The sequence below is a fragment of the Mercenaria mercenaria genome, chromosome 6 (genome assembly GCF_021730395.1).
Source record: "Mercenaria mercenaria strain notata chromosome 6, MADL_Memer_1, whole genome shotgun sequence".
Classification (NCBI taxonomy): domain Eukaryota; kingdom Metazoa; phylum Mollusca; class Bivalvia; order Venerida; family Veneridae; genus Mercenaria; species Mercenaria mercenaria.
The window spans coordinates 66,592,171-66,602,172 of record NC_069366.1 but is presented as its reverse complement, the minus strand read 5'-3'; the positions used below and the strand labels follow the sequence as shown (position 1 = coordinate 66,602,172).

The following is a 10,002-nucleotide window of genomic DNA, read 5'->3' as shown; positions in this document are numbered from 1 at the left end:
CATAGTCCGGCAGTACTTTTATTTTTCATGAAAAAATGCTCTATTGGTAAAACATGCATATTGCTCATACAAAATGTATCATTCTGTATAAATTTAGCGAGTTATCATGAGGTAGAATTTCAGTTTATGAAATAAGATAGTTTTTAAACACATCCAACGTATTTTACACCAATGGGAGATCACTTTACATGGCAAATATACAGCGCGGAATACCATATACTTTTTCAACCAATCAGAAGCCTTGTGAGTTACTTCCATCTGACCTGGTCAGGTTGTATACCAATCTATGGAATGTTTCGTATTGAAAAGAGTTTTTCCCTAACATTAGTGTATTTATACCTTTACCTGCATTTTCTTTACGCGTGTTGAGTCACTAAAGCAGAAAGGTAACTAAATATTTATTTGATATAGTACAATATTTTCTTTAATTGGTGTAGGGCAGTGTCATTTATATTGCTAATTGATGACTTAGATATTAAGTGCGTTAAACCTAACAACAATTTACCTACATTTTATACAGTAGAAATATGGCGTATGCCCTTTTAGAAAATTATGAAAAAGGATTTACTCCACCCCTTTACACGTTAGAGCGATCGCAATTTTGCGACTACTTTAAGCCTTTAAAACGTTATTGTTGGTATTATAATGTCCTACTTTCGTTTTTAATTAAGTCATATAATGAAGAGGGGTTTTTTTTGCTACATTTATATTAAATTGTATTAGTTACTTATACGTTGTATTCACAGAAATAAAACCAAGAAGAAAGCAAAAGCATGCAGAAGGAACAAAAGATTTAAAGTTTTTCTATATTATTTTTATAGATGCACTGAAAACGAAAGTTGGGGAGCAGGAAGTAATTGATATCTGTGTATTGACTTATCAAAGTAAACAGGGTAAATAAACAAACTCTGGAATAGAAGAATTGCTAAACACTGTCAGCTACACATTTGTTGAAATCTTTGAGAAATATAAAAATACTAGTACACTGTACTTGTCATATACTCGTATCAGTTCTCTTATGCTTCGGAATTGATCATTTCATATTCTGTGGGGTGGGGAGGGGTAGGGGCGGCGGCTGGGATCTTTTGAAAAAAAAAATCTGGCATCAACATATTGAGAAAGATAATTCTGACTCCCAATTCACTGAGAAAAGAATTCTGGCTCCAAGACAAATTTAAAAACAAAATAGTTCCATTGCTCTGAAAGCCATGCATATTTTTTGCGTTTTAGATTTAATAGTTTATGATTTATTATAAGGTGAGTGCAATGTATATATGATTATCATAACATAACAGTTTTTCAGCATGCTCCCCGAACACCCCCTAATTTCTCCTGATCAAAATCCAGTTTTGGTTGGCTTTGCCCCTTTGGGCTCAATTGTCTTCTGGGAATCAATTATAATTTATGAATATAAAAATTTAAAGCATTTTTAAAACTATTTTTGCTTAGATAAGTATATTAGTATCAACATGCTCAAAATAAGGGATTTTAGTGTGGGTCAAATTGCTTCTTATTAAAAAAAATTGCAAAAGAGGCTTGCATTTAGCTATTTCATATGTACTTAGGCAAATTACCATACATAATAACACACCTATGATAAAGAAAATTTTGAGGGAAAAATATTATCTTTGGTTTACTCTGAAAAAATATTCTAGCTTTTATGTTCTGAAAAAAATTCTGACTTTCATGGAAGGCAAAAATATTTCTTGGCTCAAAGTAAAATCAAAGACACCGCCCACCCCACCCCAAAGTTCAAATGCTAGGCCCCTTAAATATCTCCTGGTTGGGCATCCAGGATAAGAAAAAATACCTCAAATTTGAGAGCACATTGAACATAAATAAGTGTAAATGATCTGATGTTAAATTTTCGAACAAATCCATAACTTGAGCAAAGTCAGATTTACCATCTTTGACGTTTATAAAATATTTTTATTTTATTTTAAAGATAACCAGTAATTTGATGATAAGCAGCGAACACTTTGCAAGAAAGCATAATTTATTGTTACTTAGGTCACACATACTACTAAATTGCATTCCCGTCATATTCTATATAAAATTAACAATTTTCACAGAGCTATCACACATAGTTAAACACATTGCAAAGTATAAAATCTTTCCTCATTTTAAAGAATTATCCTAAAATTAACATAAAATGAAGAGAAATGAAGGGTTTTTATATCTTTCAAGAAAAATTTCTTATTTTATCTTCTGTACATCAAAACACTTGCGGGACTCGTGCAAAACACCCGAAAAATGCGAAAACTGGCACATGAGGTGACATTTTTGGCCGAAAAACGGACAAAGGGTGGCCTAAGAAAATTTCTCGACTTTAACATATGACTTGTAAATGGAACTGCGCAGGTTGTCTTTACTGAAGGTTTTCTAAGAAATAAATGCAAAAGTTGCCGAAAATTAAATAAAATAGTATTCGAAAGAAGTCCCTAATAAATAGATCCTATTTTTTCCATTTTTCGCGCATTTGTGCGTAAATCGGGGACCAAATTGGCATTATTTCACTGGTGGAATGAATTTTACATAAAATGCGACTCTTTTCATGCTTATATTCACATGTTTTCGAGTTGTTTAGGAAGCAGGGTACACTTAGATTCGAAAATTTTGGGCACGGCCAGGCTTACATGTAGCGAGTCGCAATATTGCACTTCTCTAATGAGCAGATTCAGGGTGGCCATTTTATAAATTGCGTGCATGTTTTGTGCTTTTAATTAATGGCAAGATCAGGACTCTCATACAAGAATACAGAAAGTTATCAAAACGAAAGTTTTACATACTCCATTAAAAATAGCATGCCAAAATCATCAATTTCGCACTTTTTGAACAGCCTGCAATGATCCCGCAGCAGGAACAATGCCCAATTTTATTGCATCTCTCAATCTAATAGTCCCTACTGAACTACAGGATATAAACGGAATGGGGGCCCATCCAGCTCGTTTTTTTTTGCACAAAATAGCGAAAAAGTTCCTGAGTATCAATCAACAAGCACGGAACCCTTCCGTGATTTGAATTTCCCGCGCCAAGGTGACTCACCGATTCATACAAAGCTAGCAGCAGTTAGTTTTACAACATACATCAGAATTTTACATGTATCGGCTGTTTAAATTTTCTAAAGAATTAACAATCATTATCTCTCACCTTAATTTACAGACATTCAAAATCACGAAGTTCTAATTATAACAAATATTGACGGGGGCCAAAATTCGAAGTGTACCCTGCTACCTTAAGATTTTTCAGTTAATGAACAAAAATGGGTTTTACTAGTTCTGTACTTTTATATATCATCTTTCTCAAATTAAACCAAATAAAAATGTTTTCAATAGCATGAAAAGAAGTCTGTATGTGAGCGTCTAAACTTGCCCACCCCTAACGCACAAATTTAGCCAAAAATTACAAATCGTCGCTACGAGACAAAGAACGTACAATACATCCGTTTTTATCATTTTCTGGCATGATTTAACGTATTTTGTCATTAGGAATGATATAAGGGCAATTTTGCATCATTTTGCGAAAATAAAATGTCCCACCCCCTATTTTCCTATTTCATGGGGTCCCCACCGTCCGAACATCCCCCTGATTGACAAAATGCATAGCTGGTGGTCCAACTATACGCTATGTGGGTTAATAATGATAAAAATGATGTTTTTACTGTACCAGAACCATGTTCATGGTGCTAGAATCTGAAAAAATTGTATGCGTGTATATCAACTTTTATCCTTTTATGTGTCCTCACCGTAACATGTTTGAGCTGCTGTGCCGTCAGGTAGCTTTTTAAGTCCCCAGAAAGTTTAGAATATCGAAGAAGAGGTTCTAAACTATGTGAAATCGCACACTTTTAAGTGTTCTTTCGAAATTTAATTTTGGCAGATTTCCCTTGAGGTAGCAGGGTACACTTAGATTCGAAAGTTTTGGGCACGGCCAGGTTTACATGTAGCGAGTCGCAATATTGCACTTCCCTAATGAGCAGATTTAGGGTGGCAAATTTATAAATTGCGTGCATGTTTTGTGCTTTTAATTAATGGCAAGATCAGGACTCTCATCCAAGAATACAGAAAGTTATCAAAACGAAAGTTTTACATACTCCATTAAAAATAGCATGCCAAAATCATCAATTTTGCACTTTTTGAACAGCCTGCAATGATCCCGCAGTAGGAACAATGCCCAATTTTATTGCATTTCTCAATCTAATAGTCCCTACTGAAATAGTAGATATAAACGGAATGGGGCCCATCCAGCTCGTTTTTTTTCTCACGAAATAGCGAAAAAGTTCCTGAGTATCAATCAACAAGCACGGAACCCTTCCGTGATTTGAATTTCCCGCGCCAAGGTGACTCACCGATTCATACAAAGCTAGCAGCAGTTAGTTTTACAACATACATCAGAATTTTACATGAATCGGCTGTTTAAATTTTCTAAAGAATTAACAATCATTATCTCTCAGCTTAATTTACAGACATTCAAAATCACGAAGTTCTAATTATAACAAATATTGACGGGGGCCAAAATTCAAAGTGTACCCTGCTACCTTAAGATTTTTCAGTTAATGAACAAAAATGGGTTTTACTAGTTCTGAACTTTTATATATCTTTCTCAAATTAAACCAAATAAAAATGTTTTCAATAGCATGAAAAGAAGTCTGTATGTGAGCGTCTAAACTTGCCCTCCCCTAACGCACAAATTTAGCCAAAATTTACAAATCGTCGCTACGAGACAAAGAACGTACAATACATCCGTTTTTATCATTTTCTGGCATGATTTAACATATTTTGTCATTAGAAATGATATAAGGGCAATTTTGCATCATTTTGCGAAAGTAAAATGTCCCCACCACCTATTTTCCTATTTCATGGGGTCCCCACCGTCCGAACATCCCCCTGATTGACAAAATGCATAGCTGGTGGGCCAGATATACGCTATGTGGGTTAATAATGATAAAAATGATGTTTTTACTGTACCAGAACCCTGTTCATGGTGCTAGAATCTATAAAAAAAATGTATGCGTGTATATTAACTTTTATGCTTTTATGTGTCCTACCCGTAACATGTTTGAGCTGCTGTGCCGTCAGGTAGCGTTTTAAGTCGTCCCCAGAAAGTTTAGAATATCGAAGAAGAGGTTCTAAACTATGTGAAATCGCACAATTTTAAGTGTTCTTTCGAAATTTAATTTTGGCAGATTTCCTTTAAGGTAGCAGGGTACACTTAGATTCGAAAATTTTGGGCACGGCAAGGCTTACATGTAGCGAGTCGCAATATTGCACTTCCCTAATGAGCAGATTCAGGGTGGCCATTTTATAAATTGCGTGCATGTTTTTGTGCTTTTAATTAATGGCAAGATCAGGACTCTCATCCAAGAATACAGAAAGTTATCAAAACGAAAGTTTTACATACTCCATTAAAAATAACATGCCAAAATCATCAATTTTGCACTTTTTGAACAGCCTGCAATGATCCCGCTGCAGAACAATGCTCAATTTTATTGCATTTCTCAATTTAATTGTCCCTACTGATCTACAGGATATAAACGGAATGGGGCCCATCCAGCTCGTTTTTTCACAAAATAGCGAAAAAGTTCCCGAGTTCCAAAATCACGAAGTTCTAATGATAACAAATATTGACGTGGGCCAAAATTCGAAGTGTACCCTGCTACCTTACTTTAAAACGGAAGTAGGGTGTTTATTCTGCGGACCGCTTTCTGAAATACGGCATTATGAGGGTACCTAACTTCAGCTGACTTGCATTTCACTGCATACTATTCAACACCCCATTTTTTTTTCGTTTCTTGTAGCAAACGTAAATATGTCTACGACGGAGTGAAAATCTAGAAACTGTATCAATATTGATCTGAAGTAGCTGAAGTTTATATGAAACAAAGAACAATTTCTTTTATTGGTATATAGCCCTAACTAAACGTCTACGCAGTGATCTCCCTTGCCGCTACGCTCTCATTGATCATTAGTTTAAACAATATTTATTTTCATTATAAATTATACACAAAGACAAACAGTTTTGAATAGCAATACATGAACATAGGTTTCTAGTCTAAGGATATTTAAACAAGCCTATAGAGGCTTATATTAATACAGCTCCTTGAAAGAGTACGACTACTTAGGCAAACATATTGGTGAATAGAGAAGAAAAAAAAGAAGAAAAGGGGACAAAAGAATTGTAGGATCACATTAACATTTCAAAGAGATTGAATGCTGAGTGTTACTCGTCTTGAGAAGACAACATACAAGTAAGTTATTAAGTTCGTGAATCAGACTACGATGTGAATCGATCGCCCAGTAGCGAGGATGTTTTTCTGCACTGTTGAAAAGATAAGAGCATTTTGATCAGTAGAAAGATTTTTTTCCGACCCGTATATCAAGTTTTAATACGTTACAGGACAAGGCAAAGTTGAATAGAATCTTTGTCTTTGAGCAGAATATTTGTGACAAGTGAGAAGAAAGTGATTTACAAGAGTATTCCAGTCACATATAACAGAAGGTAAAAAAGAGTCTCATAAACAGACTCAATCAAACCGAATCGGCAATTTTCAGTTTGCCTTGTTCTCGGTGCTTCCGAGGGATCTACTTTTCAGATTTTATTGATACAACTGAGTACGTGTATTAATTTGAGGGGTATTGTTAATGTTGCGGAAATTATATCTTGTTTGCGTTTGACCTGGGATGAGTTGAGATAAGTAATCTTGGGCGATATTGTGATTCATTTTGTAAAAAGTTGTATGTTTATGCTTTTTTCTTCTCTCGGTTTATTTTTCCCATTTGAATTCAATGTAAAGTTTTTTGAATTCACTGTAAAGTTTTTCTATGTTACATAATTTTGTTACACCCGTTACAATTCTCGCTGCCTCAATTTGTACGGATTCAATATTTCTTTTTTCTTCTGTGGTACAATTGTCCCAGACAGAGTCACTGCATTCGAGGAAAGGTTTGATAAAGGATATGTATAACTGTACAAGAGACTATCTGTTAAGTATAAATTTCAAAGATCTTAATATTCTTAATCTTTGCCATGTTTTAGCTGTGATATGTGACTGCCAGTTGTCAAAAGTAATGCCAAGGTGTTTATGATGTTCGGCATCTTTGACTGGAATATTGTTCATTGTTTAGACTGGGTGATGTACTTTTCTTTTTTCTTGAAATTAGGAGCGTTTCAGTTTTGGAAGGATTGAAATCCACGAGCCATTTGTTCGCCCAGTTGTGAATCTTATCTAAGTCTGTATTTAGAGTATAAGCCGTAGTTAATGGATGGTATACGATTACATAAAGACTTTCGTCGTCTGCAAAGAGTCTGATGTTGGAGTTTACTTCAGTGACTGTGTCATTGATATATGTAAGAAATAAAAGGGGGCCTAAGATAGAACCTTGTGGCATTGATCATTGACTAGATTAAGATTTATTCAGGAACATGGCCCATATGGGCATCAGCCTTGTAAAGGCGACAAACATTTACATGCAAATAAATGTACATAGAACAAAGCATATACCTGTAAAAATACATAGCAGATACTATAAAATCTTACTGTAGGTTTTTAACGGAAGATATTATGCTTACCTGACATAAATCAAGAATTTCTGACTAGCACCAAATTAACAGAATATTTTTCCCCGAGTAACAGACATAACTTTTTGTGTAAATAATGCCAGCTTTACGAGAACAGTTTCATCAGATCCTAGAAACAAACATTGAAAATTGTTACCATTTGAAATCTGGTAATGAATTGGATTGTATTTCTGTCTATCCAGATTAAAAATGGGCAATCAAAAATATAATGACACTCGTCACCCAAGGCAGCATTATTACACAGGTAATATGTCCTCTCATCATGCACAATATTCAGAATTATACCCTTTTTAATAGACAACTTATTATTACGGCTCCTGAAATGGTATAAGGATAATGCAAGATTTGATGGTAAAAAAATAAAAAAAATGAAATACTTTATAACACACATTTTCTTGAATTTTGAACCATTCTAGCCCAGGTTTGTATATACTGATCCTTTAATCTAAGCTTAATAATATTACAAAAATGAAGTAGCAAAGGAACTGACTGGTTAATCATCGGCCAATATTCTGGAATTCTGTTCTAATGCATCCTTATCATATGAAATCTAAGTTCAACAGTATACATCAAGAATATGAAGCTTATACATTAAATTATACAGTATATGGCTGATCTTAAGATTTAAATTGGAAAGTTTCAATTAAACAAATATCACCACTACCCCACACCTCAGATCCATACAAAAATATAGGCATTATCATTGATTCAAATAAATGCAGGTGTAAATCAATACTGAGTTGAAGTTTTCTTGCTTTTCTCAACAGAGAATACATAGCTTTTGAAGTCTGGTCTACTAAAAAAAATTTTCTGTCATAGAAGTTACCAATATAATTAAACTTTATGCCTAGATAACTAAAATTATCAACAATAGAAAGTTGCCATTATGATAGAAAACTGGCTTCATTCTTATTTTACCTCGAGAAAAAACAACAACTTTAGTTTTACTAGAGTTAACAGTCAGTTTCCACATATCACAATATTCTGACATTGCGTTTACTGAAGATGTTTGTAATTCATTTGGTGTCTCAGCAAAAAGTACAGTGTCATCTGCATAGAGTAATAAAAACAGTTTGAAAAAACACTTCAGTAGTATCATCACTTAAAAACTCTTTAACATCATTTGATTGGAAGTTTGATCAATAACATGTAGCCATTATGCGAATTGACCAGATGGCAGCTACGCTAGTTCCTACAGGTTAGATATCACCTATTGTTTTCCCATAAACCTACATTATAACATTATGGCGTGTACAACCTTCCATAAATCGAAACATGTATATCTTATTACATGCATTTTTTTTCAAGAACTATCTTAGTTCTACCAAAATATCGGACGAAAACACATGAATAGTGATACTTTATTTAAGTAATGTTCGTGTGAATGAGATGGCCCCCTGTTTGCATCGTTGGCATGGCGGGACAAATTAGGTTGATAAAACTTTTTTCAATACACATAAAATATTGCAAATTTTGTCAAAATGAAAATAAAATACTGTCAATGCAGTAGAAAATATCAGTTTTGAAAAAAAAATCACTTCTTGGGTTTGTTTACATGACTGACCTATCAGAACGCACAGACGCTACCTTTTTCCCAGGTATACACTTACCTCATTCCCAGTACGTTCCCTGTACTTTTTTTGAATTGGTGGTCTCTGACCTTCAGGATCATTAGGTTACAATTCACTTAATAGCTGTTCTTCTTTATATATATAAAACTGACATATTTCCAATGGCCTCAGCACACACCAGGACCCATTTTAAATGTATGTGACTTACATTGTCTTGAAGAGTATTGTCAGTGCTAAATAAAAATCAAAAGAAAAGTTGGGGTCATGTTTGATGCAAGAAAGATATTTTCAGTCAAACACACCAACTGCAAAATCAGCTAAAAAGGAGACCCCAAATTGTAGTAGTGGTGTATGATCTAATTTTCCATGACAAATTCTGTAGACTAGTGTTATTATTTCATTATAAAAATGCTACCTTCATGTCCAGCATAGATCTGTCATATGATTTCAGCAAAAAATGCAAAGAAAATAAGGAAAATAGCTCTACAGAACAAAACAAACTGAGGACTATTTGAATCCACCATTCTTTTTCGCGCCATCTTCCTATTTAGTGTCTGTATGCCAAAAGGCATTCACTGATTACTGATGCATAACAAGATAGTTTAACTTCCGTTCAATCTGACTTAAGTACATATCCTATTACGCTACGCATAGGATCTGAGAACGACCTATTCATGGCCTCGTTCTGACGACCCTTTCGCTAGCCAATCAGAGCCTAGCTTACAACATTTTGCAAATCTACCTGTAGCCTTGACTTTTAATATTTACAATTCTTATGTCGTATTGTGTCAGATGACCGGTTAGCTCAGTCGGTAGGCCACTTGCTTTGTAAGCGAGGGGTCACGGGTTCGAG

At 34.5% G+C, this 10,002-nt stretch overlaps 1 protein-coding gene across 1 annotated transcript in view; it reads left to right on the top strand.

Annotated features, from left to right (window-relative positions):
• The first annotated feature begins 250 nt into the window (after positions 1–250).
• LOC128557821 (E3 ubiquitin-protein ligase DZIP3-like) overlaps positions 251–10,002 on the top strand; it is a 31,826-nt gene continuing 22,074 nt past the window's right edge. Inside the window, exon 1 of the mRNA XM_053546222.1 lies at positions 251–386. The gene's annotated coding sequence lies outside the window, so the exon portion shown is untranslated. The remainder of the gene's footprint in view (positions 387–10,002) is intronic.